Genomic DNA, 19040 nt, shown 5'->3' with positions numbered 1-19040 from the left:
CATTGTTACATACTAGCATGAGTAGGATATAAACACCATGAACATAAATATCGTGGAGTCTATGTTGGTTTTGATTCAACTACATGCGTGAACATGTGCCAAGTCAGGCCACTCGAACATTCAGGGGAGGATACCATATCATCATACTACATCACAACCATTTAAATGCATGTTGACATCCAAGATAAATTATATCCACTCCTAGCTACTTAAGCGTGGCATGAACAACTATAATCTCTAATTCTCATTGCAAACATGTTTGGTCATAATACGCTAAATCAGGGATACTGGTCTAAACATATTTACAAAAACAAAAGCAACCTGAGTTCATACCCTACTTACTTTGCCACAGTCACTTCATCAAATATCGTCATTATTACCATTCACTTGCACGACTGGACGATATGAAAATAATAATAGTGCAAGAGTGTCATGGACTAAGCTAGAATCCGCAACATTTAATTCAGAAGGAGAATACAAAGTAATACGGGCTCTTTATTAGATCAATAGCAATGCATATGAGAGCCACTCAATATTTTCATCGTGGTCTTCCCTTTGGGTATAACTCAAGAAGGGAAAATATATTCAGAGAAACACACTAAATTATTTTTGGAGTTCTTATTTTTTCAAGAAGAAAGAAAATTAAAGAAATAAAAACTAAAATGAGAAAAACTATTTACACGGGAAAGCTCCCAACAAGTAAAAGAAGAACAGAGAAATGTTTTTAGGTTTTCTTTTAATACTAAAACTAAATTACGCTAGAAAGAAAAACCGAAAATAAGTGAGAAATATTTTTAGATGTTCTGCAAGCTTTTCAAACACACAAGAAGAAAGCAAGAAAATAAATCTAACAAGGATAGCACCATGCAAGAGTGTGAACACTTATAACAAGAATATGCAAGCATGAATGTAAAGTTGGTGGAAACACGTACTCCCCCAAGCTTAGGCTTTTGGCCTAGCTTGGTAATAGCCGCATGTAATAGCCTGGGTAATAGTCACTGTGGTAACTCATGGAAGCACTTGATGCAGCGTCTACGGCCTGACGGGCAGCCTCCACTTCCGCATTGTACTCGTGCACCTTCCTCTCATAGACATACCTTTTGCTTGATAATCAAAGAGGGAAGGTGCACGCAAAATAAGAGGCACAATAGATTTTTTATTGAGCATTAGTTTGTAGTTATAATCAGTAGTTGTGGCCTTTATAATCAGTCTAAATACCGAGTAGGAAGAATAGGGTTACTAGACCGCGGTGACACGCCAAACTTCTAGCTAAACGAGACACATAAATCCCGCCATAAAAATAGCCACTGTCAGAATTGCGTTGCAATCTGCGAGCTACGATTGCTCCAAGGTTATAGTGTCGGGACCCCGATCCTAAACCATAGGAATCCAGCCTATAACACATCGCATCCCATTGCGGTCTCACACACAGTTAACTCCACGGCTGCAGGCTTACCTTAGCCGGGACCGTTTGCGTCTTTTGACTCACGTATGCAATAGTGTCGCTAGCATTCCAATGTCAAGAACCCGGATCGACATGTCTAGTCATAAACCAAAGTGGCAGTACCGCACAAGGACAGGCATACATGACCCAACATAGCAGGTGCCGGTCACCAGCGAGTGTAGACGAGTCGTAGCAAGCTACAGGGACTCCATTACATCGCGTGACATTTCCCCAAAGGGGACAGACACAGCAGCTAAGAAGGACACATGCCGGTCAACCAATGTGTCTGGAGCAGTAGCGAACTACCAAGGCTCATTGGATCACAAAGGGGCATTTCCTTGTAAGGAGTGCTACTAAAGTTCACGACTAGATAATCGAACCCCATACATATCAAGTACGACACACGTACGCATGGCATACCGATATGTATAGATACATCGATGGCATCACAACATAACCATAAACATACAAACTTTATCTAAGAGGCTCGGAAGAGCCACACACATAATATTACACATTAAGGGTCTCACGACCCAGAAAAGCAGTCATTCAGTTACAAGCCAGCGGAAGAGTTTATACTGTCTGAGTACAGACAGGGCAACTAGAAGGCACATGGCCTGACTATACTACAGATCCAACGTAGGGCCAGATCGTAGCTGGGACACCAGCTACTCGTCATCGTCGATGTCTACGAAGAACCCTCCATTAGGGTCATTAGCAACCTCTGCAACATTTATTAAGCAAACATGAGTACGAAGGTACTCAGCAAGACTTTAGGATATCTAACTACTCATGCAAGGTATCAAAAGAGTATTGTGGGGTTTCATGCGGAAAGCCAGCATCTGACTCGTGGCTAAACAACTTGCATTTTTAAATAATTTTGACAACTTGATTTCTCACACACGAGTCCACTAACACCACAACAATACACTATCGTGGAATCATTCCGTCTCCATACGGAATTTCCGTCCTCGACACTCACGCTTATCTTGACAATTTTATGAGTAGCCATTGAAGTTATCTATGAACAACATATGTCTCCAAGTAGTCCATATCCGCGGACGCGGCTATTGGAATAGATGAAAACCCTGCAGGGGGGTACTTCGTCACACACGCTCTCGCCACTTATCGCCATGTGCACGCCATGCACCTCGGCAACCTACAAGCGGAAGCCCAGCGAAGGAGTCGGCCACGACCGTTAACCGCACAAGTACCTAGTCCAGGTTTATCGCCTATCTGAGAGTAACCCGTACGGAAGTCCGGCAAAGGTTTCCGCCACGACCTCAAACGATGTGCGCAGGGTTCCCAAGCCCACCATCCGGGTGCCGCTTGGTACACCGTGCCACTGCCTACCGCATCACGGCCCACCTCTTAGGTCAGCACCATGCACGGCCTCCAGCATTACTATAAACACCAGAAACTACTTGCAACTCATGGACCGAGTACTAAGCGATTAATAAGTCGAGAGTGTCAATTAAGTATCCCAACGTGTGGTAGTATCTAGTCTTGGATTACATACATGGAACTCAGTTCCTAAGGACGGTTCCAATGAAACAACCCACCATGTACTCCTACACAGCCTTTCACCGGTACCTTTACGAAATCAGGTTCAACACACAACCTTTGCTTACCGAACGCATTCTCACAATTCTGTTCATCTCCCAGATGACAGACCATACATAACTCTAAGAATAGCATGCATAGCAGGATAAGGCACAACATAGCTCAAGCAACTACCAGGTATGCTAGGTTGCAAGGTTCGGCTATTTACTGTGACAAGGATAGGTCATGCAAAGAAAGTGGGTTCAACTAACGTGGCAAAAGCAGTTGAAGCATTTGATCCTAATGCAATAAATAAGTGCAGGAGCAAGAATATGGGATTTATCGGGATGATCAAAATGGTTGCTTGCCTTGTTGCTCAGAGGAGGGACAATATCCGTCAGACGGATATTCGGTGGAATCCGGGGGTGCGGAGCCTACCGAGATGAAGGGCAACAATCAATAACAATCATATGCAACAAGATGATGCATGAGCATGGCATGAGAATTCAAGGTGGTAAACTAATAAAATCAACATGTATTAGGTTTGAAGTTGATTTGAATCACATTCAAATATCAATTCAAACGAGGTATTCTCGGATACCGATTTAATTCATTCGACCTAATGCTCAGATCAACTTGATGTTAGCATGCATGAGATGTCATGTTAAGGTACTGGTTTGTTATTAGAACATTGTTTGATCATGTCATTCATAATGAAATTTGAATATTTTCCAAATTCCATTTATAAAATATTTATAAGAATTGACTTATTCATTAATCTACATGTTTGGGTTCTGTAACTTCTTCAAACATGAATGAAAATAGCATATTCAGACTTCTTGAATTTTTCTGATACTTTTTCATATATAAATTATTTTCATTGGAGTTACAGATTAATTTGTATGAATTTTTGAAGTTTTAAACATTTCTGGAATTATTTTTATACTCGAAAATACTTTTACTGCATCAGCATGACATCAGCAGGTCCATCTGGCCATTGAAAATCAAACCTGACGAGTGGGACCCACTGGTCAGTCTCTCTGGTCAATTTTAGATTAGGATTAATCTTATTTAGTTAATTAAACTCACTGGACCCACATGTCAGTGTCTTATTTATTAATCTGATTTATTTTTATTATCTCTAAACTATCCAGAGGCTGGCCCCACCCGTCAGTGGCTCAGGCCAGCTGAGATCCACCGGCGGTGAGGTCGTCCTCGCCGGCGGGGAGCCTCCGGCGACCACCAGAACGGGGGGGGGGGGGGGGGCTCGGAAATGGCGCATAGAGGGCCAAACTCGGCACGGAGAGCACCAGAGGAAAGACCACTCGATGGCGAGCATGATGGGACAAGCCCCAGGGGCTGGGGTGGACGGAATCAACGCCGGGGACGAGCTTGGCGGCGACCAAGTCCGGCCATCGTCGAAGCCATCGAATACTGGGCCAAAACGCGCAGGGCTGGGCACCTAGCGCATCTACATGATGTCCTGAGGCTGTTGGTGGCCTCAGGTGGACCAACCCGTCACCGGAGGGCTACCGGCGACGAGCTGCAGCGGCGGTCCTCGTCGGGCTCCGATGGAACTAAGCCTAGAAGAGGGGATCGACGGGGAGAGCTTAGGGGAAATGACTGCATGCTCACGTGGAGTGCAGTGGTGGCGCTAGTCTGCTCGGGGATGGCCTGGAGAGGGAGAACGCCGGCGACGATCTTCGGTGACCCGAGGAAGAAGACAACAACTCCTCGTCGATTCACTGCATCTGGGCGTCGGTCTCGTGGCTAGGAAGCTTCAGGGGGTTGCGGCGGAGCTAATGCGCGGCTCAGAAGGAAAGAGGGGAGACTAGAACAACGGCGAGCTCGAGCTCTGCTCGGGCTCCAATGGCGGCAGAAGGAGGGAGGAATGATCCGAGAGGAGGGGGGAACTGGCGCTGGGAATGGATAGCCACGGGCTCGGGGAGCTTATCCCCGAGCTTGCCAGCGCGAGGCGGCGGCCAGGCAGGCGCACAGGTGCGTGGCCGTGCCGGAGTACGTGGCGGCCACCTCCTGCTGCCCACTGGCGGGGGAGGAGACGACTGGAGGAGATGGGCTGGGCCGGCTAGGCAACAGGTAAGGATTTTTTCATTTTCTTTCTGTTTTTGTTTCTGTTTGGCTATTTCACTGGTTTTCTATTTATTTCAACTCCCAAATAAATTGTAAAAACTATGTTGAGCACCTTAAAATATTTGTTGGAATATTTCCAACCATTCCTAAAGTTTTCAACATTTTTGAAAGTTTAAAATTTCTGATTTCAAATTTAAAACTTGAAACCAGTAGCTTTTTGCATTTATTTAAAATGCTTAAGATGTTAAGAAAATGGTTTTCTTCATTGCTCATTTACTTTCATGATTTATCAGAAAGTTTGAACTTTTCTTGAGGCCATTTTGGGTTCATTGATTTTAACTAGTTTTGAGATTTCCTTTATTTGAAGAAGTGGCTAGGTTTTGAGTTTTTCCTTCACCTATTTCTTTGTTCTTGTTGAATATTTCTTAGATTCAATGCAAAGAAGACATGAGCACAAGACTAACTTGCTTAAGGTGTCAGGGATGTGACAACTCACCCCCACTCAAAGGAATCTCGTCCCGAGATTTAGAAGTCGTCGGGAACAACGCAGGATACTCAAGTCGGAGACGATCCTCTCTTTCCCAAGTTGCCTCCTTTTCAGAATGATTTGACCATTGAACTTTAAGAAACTTGAGGTTTCAACGTCGATTGGTAGGCTCAGCATGATCAAGAATACGCACGGGGTATTCTCGGTATGAAAGGTTATCTTGGAGATCAAGCGTTTCGTGATCCACTTCACGGATAGGATCCGAAAAGCAACGCCTGAGTTGCAAGGCATGGAAAACATCATGAACCTTGGAAAGATGCGGAGGAAGTTCCAACTCGTAAGCAACTTCTCCTTGTTTGGCAAGAATGCGAAAAGGACCAATGTAACGAGGAGCCAACTTGCCCTTGATACCGAATCGATGGGTACCCTTCAAAGGTGTAACCCGAAGGTAAGCCTTCTCGTCAACTTCAAAGGTCACAGCCTTATGATGACGATCATATTGGCTCTTTTGACGAGACTGGGCTGTTTTCAACTTTTCACGAATGATGCGAACCTGCTCTTCTGCATCCTGGATCATATCCGGGCCAAAGAGTTGCCTATCTCCGGTTTCTGACCAATTAAGAGGTGTTCGACATCTTCGTCCATAGAGAACTTCAAAAGGGGCTTTGCCCAAGCTTGATTGATAACTATTGTTATAAGCTAATTCGGCGAATGGAAGGCACTTCTCCCAATTCATATCGAACGATATAACACAAGCACGGAGCATGTCTTCTAACATTTGATTCACTCTTTCTACTTGACCACTTGATTGGGGATGGAAAGCAGTGCTAAAAGATAAGTGAGTCCCCATGGCATTCTGAAAACTTTCCCAGAAGCGAGAAGTAAAGATACTCCCACGGTCCGAGTTAATCTCCAGGGGAACACCATGAAGAGACACTATTCGGGAGATATATAACTCTGCTAGCTGGCTAGCTGTTATGCTCTCACGAACAGGAAGAAAATGAGCCACTTTGGAAAGACGGTCAATGACCACAAAGATAGCATTATTTCCTTTCTTGGTATTGGGAAATCCGGTAATGAAATCCATACTAACTTTATTCCATTTCCATTCAGGAATAGCTAGAGGTTGAAGGGTGCCAGCAGGCCTTTGATGTTCTGCCTTAACTCGACGACAAACGTCGCAGTTAGCGACGAACTCAGCAATTTCTATCTTCATCCTAGTCCACCAGAACCTCTGGCGTAAGTCCTGATACATCTTAGTACTACCGGGATGAATGGTGAGAGGAGAATCATGAGCCTCCTTAAGGATCAATTGCCGCAGACGTTTGCTCTTGGGAACCACTAAACGGTTCTGAAAGAACACAACACCTTTCTCATTGATGGAGAAATCCCTAGCGTTGCCGCTAGCAATATTCTCCTTGATCCGGGATATACCCTTATCATAGGCCTGCACGGCTATGATTTGATCCCTAAGAGTAGGCTTCGGCACCAGGGTAGAAAGGAATCCTTGAGGAACAATATGAAGATTCAACTTCCGAAAGTCCTCATAGAGATGTGGTTGACCTTGTTGTAGCATCAAATTGTTACAATAAGATTTACGACTTAGCGCATCGGCCATAACATTGGCCTTCCCCGGGGTGTAAGTTATCCCTAAGTCGTAATCTGAGATCAACTCAACCCACCGTCTTTGCCTGAGATTCAAATCCGGCTAGGTGAAGATATATTTCAGACTTTGGTGATCAGTGAATATTTCGCAACGATTACCCAGAAGGTAATGTCGCCAGGTTTTTAGTGCGTGGACGACAGCTGCAAGCTCAAGGTCATGTGTGGGATAATTATCCTCATGTGGACACAACTGTCGAGATGCGTATGCGATCACATGACGATCTTGCATGAGAATGCAACCTAATCCTTGTCGCGAGGCGTCGCAATAGATAACAAAGTCCTTAGAAAAATCTGGTGGTAGCAACACACGTGCGGAAGTCAGGCGTCTTTTCAGTTCCTGAAAACTATGCTCACACTATGGTGTCCACTCAAACTTTTTATCCTTCTTGAGGAGTTCAGTTAGAGGCTTTGCAACCTTGGAGAAATTCTCGACAAAGCGGCGACAATAGCTCGCTAGACCAAGAAAACTCCTAACTTGCTTAACCGATTCAGGTTGAGTCCAATCAAGGACAGCTTGAACTCTCTCGGGATTGACAGCAATACCCTTACCAAAGATTACGTGTCCTAGATAGGTCACTTCTGGTAACCAGAATTCACATTTTGAAAACTTGGCATAAAGGCGATGCTCTCGAAGTTTCATCAACACCAGCCTTAGATGCTGGGCATGTTCTTGTTCGTTCTTCGAGTAAATGAGAATATCATCGAGGTATACCACGACGAATTTATCCAAATACTCCATGAAGATTGAATTCATCAGACGAGAGAAAGTGGCTGGGGCATTGGTTAAACCGAAGGAGATGACGGTGTACTCGTATTGGCCATAACGAGTAACAAAAGCCATTTTTGGAATGTCCCCGTTCTTAATCTTGATTTGATGGTATCCCAACCTCAAATCCATTTTGGAGAAGACTCAGGATCCAGCGAGCTGATCGTACAGGTCGTTGATCCTGGGGAGCGGATACTTGTTCTTTATGGTGACCAGATTAACTGGTCGGTAATCTACAACCATCCGATCCGTTCCGTCTTTCTTCTTGACGAAGAGCACGGGACAAGCCCAAGGAGAAGAGCTAGGACGAATGAAACCTTTGTTCAAGGCCTCATCTAGTTGCTTCTTAAGTTCGGCTAGCTCCAGGGGTGCCATCTTATAAGGTCTTCTGGCTATTGGGACAGTTCCCGGAACAAGATCTATCACGAACTCTACATCTCTGTGAGGTGGAATTCCTGGCAGTTCCTCTGGAAAAACATCTGGGAAGTCACGGACTACCGGAATGTGTTAAAGTTCCGGAAGAGGGTTGGCATTTAGGGAATAGAGTTGGCATTTGGCAACTCGAGTAGAGACATTTACTATCTCCCCCGAGGGATGGGTAAGCTGGACATTTCTAGAATTGCTATCAATCTTGGCATAGTGAGCTGACATCCAGTCCATGCCCAACATGATATTAATATCCAAAGATTTCAATGCTATCAATGAGGCTAGAAAAACTAGCCTGTCTACTAGAATTTCATTCTCATAGGTTATCCTAGAGGTTTGCCACTTGATACCAGGGGTTTGGACAACCAATGGATTAACAAGAAGCGTACCCAGCATGACGTCGGGATCCTCTGCAGCTTCTTCTGCTGACACATAGTTCACATGGCCACATGCAGGAGTTGGATTCACATAGTAAGCTTTGCCCGACGGACTTTCCGGGTTGCTTGGCACCCACATTCTGAGGACACTCACGGGAATAGTGCCCTGGTTCTCCACACTTGTAGCATATCACTTGGTTGGCACGTGGTGCAGCATTGCTAGCTGGACTACCATAAGCTTTTGCTGGAGGGTTGGCCTGATTCATCTGAGGCGCCATGTAGGATGGCCTCAGAGTGTATCTTGGCGGCAGAGAACTGTTCGGAACCCACAGCCTGCATTTGGGAAACGCGGAACCAGAAGAAGAGCCAAAGTCACGGGAGTGCTTCCTTGTGGCTTCGAAGTCAGTATGACCAGTCTCGGCACTGATCGCCTTGTTGACCAGAGCTTGAAAGCTTGCACACTCGTGGAGGCGCAGATCACGACGAAGCTCAGGGCTCAGACCCTTACGGAACCTTGCTTGCTTCTTGGCGTCAGTAGACACCTCCTCTGTTGCATAGCGGGCGAGGTTACCGAACTCGCGGCTATAGGCATCCACAGACAACTTTCCCTGAGTGAAGGCACAGAACTCCTCTCTCTTTCTGTCCATCAGGCCCTCTGGAATATGGTGCAGACGAAAAGCTGCACTGAAGTCTACCCATGTGGCTACTGATTCAGCGGGACGCATAGCTTCAAAGTTCTCCCACCACAGATTGGCGGGTCCTTCCAGGAAATACGCCGCAAAGGTTACCTTGTCGGCCTCAGACACATTCGCAGAGCGAATCTTGCGTGAGATGCTGCACAGCCAGTCATCAACATTGAGGGGATCGACGGAATGATGAAACTTTGGAGGATTCAGCTTCACAAAGTCATTGAGGGACACTGCAGCATTCCTAGGCTGTCGAGCCGTATTCTGCTCAATACGCTCTAATAGTCGGTTGGTCTCCCTTTTGTTTCTCTCTGCCTCAAGCATCACTTCCGCGAGAGAAGGCGGGTGAGGCAGGTCTTCCTGCGACGCTTGACTACCCTCTCCTTGCTCATGAGCAGGGGCACGGTTCAACCTCGTGAACACCATCCTAACAAATAAACTCACAGTTTAGACCAATATCATATCAATATTAGCTATGGATTAAGAATGTACTGAACACACGGAATGCGGAAATGAATATCCGAACAGCAAGGTAACAAGCAACTACTATATATACACCATGGTTCATACACACCCTTACATAGTTCAGTACAACCTTAACTGAAGAGCAAACTACTGAAATTATGAAACTACTCATCAAAGGCTTACAAGCTTCCTATACATTATTTATCTAGGCCTCCGGAATTCATTTCACATTACAGGCATACTTCACAAGTCACGCAGGACTGTGAACGTACGGCTACTACCATACTATCCTTCCGCTCACAGCTCAGGCATCCGCATAGAACATCTCATAGAGATTACCTCCATGACCTGGAAGCTCAACCTGCGGATCAGGAAACACTCTAGCCTGAGATCCCTGGGATCCATAAGGACACGGATGTGGCCTTGGTCCCCTGACTGGTGGTAAGAGGGGTCCCCGAAGAGGTGTGACTCCTCCTATAGCTGGCCAGTCAACATGGGCCGGAAGATGAGTCCTGACAGGATTCAGCATCTCCATATCTCCATACCCCGACTGGACTACCGGTGCCAGCTGCGTCAAAGCCGTCCACAGACGGGCACGGGTAGCATAAAGCTCCATGCGGAGAGCACGAGCATCCCTGTCTTTGTTCTCTAGCATCTCAACAGTGGACTGCAATAGTGGATCCTCCATAGAAGAATCAAAATAGACTCCGCTGAGGTATCCCTCGTCACCAGTCTGAGAGGCCGGAACATAGCAGAACTCTGAATTCTGCAGCAGTGCATGTCTCGCTCTCATAATGGTCAGCATTAAATTGGCAGCATCTTGTACTGCCATGTCAACAGTGACTCCCAACCCATAGGACCAATGGATTGGCTCCTCAGCTCCAGGGTAGTCTGGAAATACCCTAACAGTGCAGATGTACTGGCTCTGATTGAAGTCTCGGTACTGTTCCTCCACTGTGTACTCGGGGTACCAGCGGTAACCGCACACCGACATCACCCTGACCAGCATGGCCGTATGACCCAGCACATCAATAAACCTGGTCAGACGTACAACCTGACGAGAAGGACGACCAGGCATCTGTAAATAGAGAGTAATGCAAAAAGCATTAGAGCTCCGAATGCAAAATTGGGCAGCATAACGGCTGTAAATGCTCAAAAACAAATTTTGAGACAACCCAAAATGGAATAGCGTAACCACTTAACTATCAAGTTCCACTCTCTGGTCATCAAACTTACTTCCTTTTTCATAGGAAAGAAAGAAACCCAATATCTCTTGACCCGTAGTCCTATAATCTACCGATCAGAAACACGAGCCTAGAAGAAGATGAGTAGCCTAGTCCTTAATTCCCGCAGAAAAGACGAGGATGACCAGAATAGAATAACTTGAGAAGAGAACAAGAGTCTTACGTTCCCTTCCACAAACAATTCCCTTACATATAACTAGAGCAATTCTAGACTCAACTTCGACCAGTTTGGCTTAGTAATCCTACAGTCAGTCAGGCTCTGATACCAACGCTGTCGGGACCCCGATCCTAAACCATAGGAATCCAGCCAGTAACACATCACATCCCATTGAGGTCTCACGCATGGTTAACTCCACGGCTGCAGCCTTAACTTAGACGGGACCGTTTGCGTCTTTTGACTCACGTATGCAATAGTGTCGCTAGCATTCCAATGTCAAGAACCCGGATCGACATGTCTAGTCATAAACCAAAGTGGCAGTACCGCACTAGGACAGGCATACATGACCCAACATAGCAGGTGTCGGTCACCAGCGAGTGTAGACGAGTCGTAGCAAGCTACAGGGACTCCATTACATCGCGTGACATTTCCCCAAAGGGGACAGACACAACAGCTAAGAAGGACACATGCCGGTCAACCAATGTGTCCGGAGCAGTAGCGAACTATCAAGGCTCATTGGATCACAAAGGGGCATTTCCTTGTAAGGAGTGCTACTAAAGTTTACGACTAGATAATCGAACCCCATACATATCAAGTACGACACACGTATGCATGGCATACCGATATGTATAGATACATCGATGGCATCACAACATAACCATAAACATACAAACTTTATCTAAGAGGCTCGGAAGAGCCACACACATAATATTACACATTAAGGGTCTTACGACCCATAAAAGCAGTCATTCAGTTACAAGCCAGCGGAAGAGTTTAAACTGTCTGAGTACAGATAGGGCAACTAGAAGGCAGATGGCCTGACTATACTACAGATCTAACGTAGGGCCAGATCGTAGCTGGGACACCAGCTACTCGTCGTCGTCGATGTCTACGAAGAACCCTCCATTAGGGTCATTAGCAACCTCTGCAACATTTATTAAGCAAACATGAGTACGAAGGTACTCAGCAAGACTTTAGGATATCTAACTACTCATGCAAGGTATCAAAAGAGTATTGTGGGGTTTCATGCGGAAAGCCAGCATCTGACTCGTGGCTAAACAACTTGCATTTTTAAATAATTTTGACAACTTGATTTCTCACACACGATTCCACTAACACCACAACAATACACTATCGTGGAATCATTCCGTCTCCATACGGAATTTCCGTCCTCGACACTCACGCTTATCTTGACAATTTTATGAGTAGCCATTGAAGTTATCTATGAACAACATATGTCTCCAAGTAGTCCATATCCGCGGACGCGGCTATTGGAATAGATGAAAACCCTGCAGGGGGGTACTTCGTCACACACGCTCTCGCCACTTATCGCCATGTGCATGCCATGCACCTCGGCAACCTTCAAACGGAAGCCCAGCGAGGGAGTCGGCCACGACCGTTAACCGCACTAGTACCTAGTCCAGGTTTATCGCCTATCTGAGAGTAACCCGTACGGAAGTCCGGCCGAGGTTTCCGCCACGGCCTCAAACGATGTGCGTAGGGTTCCCAAGCCCACCATCCGGGTGCCACTTGGTACACCATGCCACTGCCTACCGCATCACGGCCCACCTCTTAGGTCAGCACCATGCACGGCCTCCAGCATTACTATAAACACCAGAAAGTACTTGCAACTCCTGGACCGAGTACTAAGCGATTAATAAGTCGAGAGGGTCAATTAAGTATCCCAACGTGTGGTAGTATCTAGTCTTGGATTACATACAAGGAACTCAGTTCCTAAGGACGGTTCCAATGAAACAACCCGCCATGTACTCCTACACAGCCTTTCACCGGTACCTTTACGAAATCAGGTTCAACACACAACCTTTGCTTACCGAACGCATTCTCACAATTCTGTTCATCTCCTAGATGACTGACCATACATAACTCTAAGCATAGCATGCATAGCAGGATAAGGCACAACATAGCTCAAGCAACTACCAGGTATGCTAGGTTGCAAGGTTCGGCTATTTACTGTGACAAGGATAGGTCATGCAAAGAAAGTGGGTTCAACTAACGTGGCAAAAGCAGTTGAAGCATTTGATCCTAATGCAATAAATAAGTGCAGGAGCAAGAATATGGGATTTATCGGGATGATCAAAATGGTTGGTTGCCTTGTTGCTCAGAGGAGGGACAATATCCGTCAGACGGATATTCGGTGGAATCCGGGGGTGCGGAGCCTACCGAGATGAAGGGCAACAATCAATAACAATCATATGAAACAAGATGATGCATGAGCATGGCATGAGAATGCAAGGTGGTAAACTAATAAAATGAACATGTATTAGGTTTGAAGTTGATTTGAATCACATTCAAATATCAATTCAAACGAGGTATTCTCGGATACCGATTTAATTGATTCGACCTGATGCTCACATCAACTTAATGTTAGGATGCATGAGATGTCATGTTAAGGTACTGGTTTGTTATTAGAACATTGTTTGATCATGTCATTCATAATGAAATTTGAATATTTTCCAAATTCCATTTATAAAATATTTATAAGAATTGACTTATTCATTAATCTACATGTTTGGGTTCTGTAACTTTTACAAACATGAATTAAAATAGCATATTCAGATTTCTTGAATTTTTCTGATACTTTTTCATATATAAATTATTTTCATTGGAGTTACAGATTAATTTCTATGAATTTTTGAAGTTTTAAACATTTCTGGAATTATTTTTATACTGGAAAATACTTTTACTGCATCAGCATGACATCAGCAGGTCCATCTGGCCATTGAAAGTCAAACCTGACCAGTGGGACCCACTGGTTAGTCTCTCTGGTCAATTTTAGATTAGGATTAATCTTATTTAGTTAATTAAACTCACTGGACCCACATGTCAGTGTCTTATTTATTAATTTGATTTATTTTTATTATCTCTAAACTATCCAGAGGCTGGCCCCACCCGTCAGTGGCTCAGGCCAGCTGAGATCCACCGGCGGCAAGGTCGTCCTCGCCGGCGGGGAGCCTCCGGCGACCACCAGAACGTCGGGGGGGGGGGGGCTCGGAAATGGCGCACAGAGGGCAAAACTCGGCGCGGAGAGCACCAGAGGAACGGCCACTCGATGGCGAGCACGATGGGACAAGCCCCAGGGGCTGGGGTGGACGGAATCAACGCCCGCGACGAGCTTGGCGGCGACCAAGTTCGGCCATCGTCGAAGCCATCGAATACGGGGCCAAAACGCGCGGGGCTAGGCTCCTAGCGCATCTACATGATGTCCTGAGGCTGTTGGTGGCCTCAGGCGGACCTACCCGTCACCGGAGGGCTACCGGCGACGAGCTGCAACGGCGGTCCTCGTCGGGCTCCGATGGAACTAATCCTAGAGGAGGGGATCGACGGGGAGAGCTTAGGGGAAATGACCGCATGCTCACGGGGAGTGCAGTGGTGGCGCTAGTCTGCTCGGGGATGGCCTGGACAGGGAGAACGCCGGCGACGATCTTCGGTGACCCGAGGAAGAAGACAATAACTACTCGTCGATTCACTGCATCTGGGCGTCGGGCTCGTGGCTAGGAAGCTTCAGGGGGTTGCGGCGGAGCTAATGCGCGGCTCAGAAGGAAAGAGGGGAGGCTAGAACGACGGCGAGCTCGAGCTCTGCTCGGGCTCCAATGGCGGCAGAAGGAGGGAGGAGAGATCCGAGAGGAGGGGGGATCTGGCGCTGGGAATGGATAGCCACAGGCTCGGGGAGCTTATCCCCGAGCTTGCCAGCGCGAGTCGGCGGCTAGGCAGGCGCACAGGTGCGTGGCCGCGCCGGAGTACGCGGCGGCCACCTCCTGCTGCCCACTGGCGGGGGAGGAGACGACTGGAGGAGATGGGCTGGGCCGGCTAGGCAACAGGTAAGGATTTTTTCATTTTCTTTCTGTTTTTGTTTTTGTTTTGCTATTTCACTAGTTTTCTATTTATTTCAACTCCCAAATAAATTGTAAAAACTATGTTGAGCACCTTAGAATATTTGTTGGAATATTTCCAACCATTCCTAAAGTTTTCAACATTTTTGAAAGTTTAAAATTTCTGATTTCAAATTTAAAACTTGAAACTAGTAGCTTTTTTGCATTTATTTAAAATGCTTAAGATGTTAACAAAATGGTTTTCTTCATTGCTCATTTACTTTCATGATTTATCATAAAGTTTGAACTTTTCTTGAGGCCATTTTGGGTTCATTGATTTTAACTAGTTTTGAGATTTCCTTTATTTGAAGAAGTGGCTAGGTTTTGAGTTTTTCCTTCACCTCTTTCTTTGTTCTTGTTGAAGATTTCTTAGATGCAATGCAAAGAATACATGAGCACAAGACTAACTTGCTTTAGGTGTCAGGGATGTGACATATAGCATTTAATCCAGTTAACACAGTATGGAAGAGACTCAAGTCTGGAGCACATAAGGTACTACAATCTTGCTTGCCCACTATGCATTTTCCATTAAAGAGTGCTAGGTAAAAAACTGAAGGGAAATGTATACTATTTATTCTACCTTGATTTACTCCCTTATCTTCACCAAAGCAAAGACTAGTTAAAAATGCCTCATATTCAGATTTTGGTGGTTCGTCTAGCAAACCCCAACAAGGAATTTTACATGCATCAAAGAAATCATCTAGAGTCATAGTGAAGGCATTTTCGTAGAGGAAAAAGGAGACTCTGAATTCTCGAGGATAAAATTCAAACCCCTTAGTGAAAGTTTCAGTAAGATGATAATGGTGCGTGCACTTATCTGCGATGAAGGGTGCGAGCTCAATATTATGAATGTATCACTCAAAGTCTTCCTTAGTTCCTGCACCCAGCATGAAGTCATCACTTGGCCAAAGGCACGATTTGGCGTGGGCTTCTCGCACCAAACTTTCACTTGACTCGGCATAAGACTGTTGTATCGGAGTCTCACTCGATGATGCCTCCGAGGACTTCCTCCTCGAAGAACTCCTCTTGAACCATCTCATTATTCCTACATATAAATTTGTGAATTTTTTGGGTCAAAACTAAGGTTAAGGAAACTTCACAAGAATGATAACAACTACTCATGGGAGTGCCTAGAGCCCAAAACAAGAATTCAACCTACTTGGAAATTCAAAAATTCAACATGCAAGCTCATCTACAAAAGCACCTAGTGTTGCTAATTACCACTAAGATAAACCACTAAAGCAAAAACTAATTGGAGGAGTGGGGGAGTTACATACCAAGGAACAATCCCCCAAAACAGTTTCACAAACGGAGTTTCGAGCAAAGAGATCGAAATCCATGGGTTTGAGAGTAAGAACATGGGAGAGAGAGGTACATGGATTTTTTTCTGGAGGTAGGTGACGAGTGAGCTAAAGGACTAAGTGAGGGGACCCCCAAGGGGCCCACTAGACACCTGGCCACGCTCGGGGTTGGCATGCCCTAGTGTCTAGTGGCCACCTGGGACACCCCCTGCAGTGTTTTTAGTGCCAGATATTCTGAAATATTTGGAACAAAAATCGTCTATAATTTTTACGTGATTTGGAGAACTTTTATTTTGGGGCAATTTTTTATTTCACGGAAATATCAAAAAATAGGATAATCATGACTTTTTATAATAATAAATAAAAGTAACAGGAAAAGTAAAATGGATACACAGAGTTGTGCCTACTGAATTCATCGACCTCATGATTCTTGAAAATGATTCATTAACAAGGTTGATCAAGTCTTATTAACAACCACTTCCAATTAGCATGATCACGAAGAATTTTCGTAAAACACTAAGTTACCTCAATGGGGATGTGCATATCCCCAACAATAAGTATCTCATATTTATTTTGGGTTGTAGGTAGAGGTAGTTGAAAACTTTCATTGATGGTAGTCCTGGATTTCTCAATAATATTAACACCATTCACTTGAAATTGTTTCCTCGGAAAATGCACTGTATGTTATTTACTACTGACATGAAAAGTGACCTTGCTTTTGTTGCAATCAATAACAGCTCCTGCAGTATTTAAGAAAGGTCTACCAAGGATAACCGACATGTTGTCGTCCTCGGGCATATCAAGTACAACAAAGTCTATCAAGATAGTAACATTTGCAACAACAACGGGCACATCCTCACAAATACCGATAGGTATGGATATTGATTTGTTAGCCATTTTCAATTGAATTTTAATAGGTGTGAGTTTATTCAAGTCAAGTGTGTTGTATAAAGAGAAAGACATAACACTAACACTAGCTCCTAGAGCACATAAAGCAGTTTTCACATAATTATTTCTATGGAACATGGTATAGTTGGTATTCCTCGATCTCCAAATTTTTTAGGTAGTCCATCCTTAAAGGTATAATTAGCAAGCATGGTAGACATTTCATCTTCATGAATTTTCCCTTATTAGTGATGATCTCTTTCATGTACTTAGCATAACAGAGTCACTTATGGGAGCAATCATATCCGAGTTTTGTTTCAATTGTTTCATAACATAGGACTTGAAATGATCTTGCTTTATAATATAATTATCAAACTCATATAAGCATTGACTAAGATGTTTACTGTAAGGGATGTCACCTTCATCATACTTGAAAAGAGAATTTACCTCCACCACTGGTGGTGGTGTTTTGAGACCATGGATTTCTTCGATAGGTGGTAAATTCTTAACATCTTCAGCTTTAATGCTTTTTTCCTTCATACATTTCTTTGCCTCTTGCTTAGTTTCAGAACCAAGGAATAAGATACCTCTCTTCTTTGGAGTGGGTTTAGGCAGTGGTTCAGGAAATGTCCATTCAACATAATTCTTCAATATATTAGTCAATAATTCCTCACCTTGTTCGATAGTTTGTTCCCTCAAAAGACAACCAACACAACTATCTAGGTGGTCCCTAGAAGCATCGGTTAGTCCATTATAAAATATGTCAAGTGTCTCATTTTTCTTAAGAGGGTGATCATGCAAAGCATTAAGTAATTGAAGAATCCCCCCCCAAGCTTGTGGGACAGTCTCTTCTTCAATTTGCACACAGTTAAATATTTCCCGTAAGGCAGCTTGTTTCTTATGAGCAGGAAAAATATTTTTCACAGAAGTAGTAAATCATATCCTGGGGACTATGCACACAACTAGGAGCAAGAGTATTGTACCAAATCTTACCATCACCCTTTGATGAGAACAGAAACAATTTGAGGATATAGTGGTAGCGAATTTTCTCCTCATTAGTAAATAGGGTGGCTATATCATTTAGCTTAGTGAGATATGCCACAATAGTTTCATTTTCATAGCCATGAAAAGGATCAGATTCAACCAAATTAATTATCTCTGGGCCGATAGAGAATTCAAATTCCTTATTGGTAACAAAGATAGGTGAAGTAGCAAACTTAGGATCGTATTTCATTCTAGAATTCAAGGATTTTTCTTTCAACTTGCATAGTAGTTTCTTAAGATCTTCTCTATCCTGACAAGCAAGAAAGTCTCTAGCAATTTCTTCATCCATAACATAACCTTCAGGTATTTCAGGCATTTCAGTTCTAGTATATTCGTGGCCAAAAGGTATTTCAATATATTCAGTTGCAAGGACTTCATCGGTTTCATCATGCTTAATTTATTTAGCTCTAGCAAGTTGATCATCAAGAAATTCACCTAGTGGCACAGTATCATCAAGAAAGGTACTAGCATCATCATAAGCATCATTAATGGTATAAGTAGCATCATCTATTACTTTTTTGGACAAGCTACTATAGGGAATCACCCCACAACTTTTCTTTTATTCCAGTA

Source organism: Hordeum vulgare, chromosome 3H, assembly GCF_904849725.1.
Source record: "Hordeum vulgare subsp. vulgare chromosome 3H, MorexV3_pseudomolecules_assembly, whole genome shotgun sequence".
NCBI lineage: Eukaryota > Viridiplantae > Streptophyta > Magnoliopsida > Poales > Poaceae > Hordeum > Hordeum vulgare.
This window is presented reverse-complemented; position numbering follows the sequence as displayed.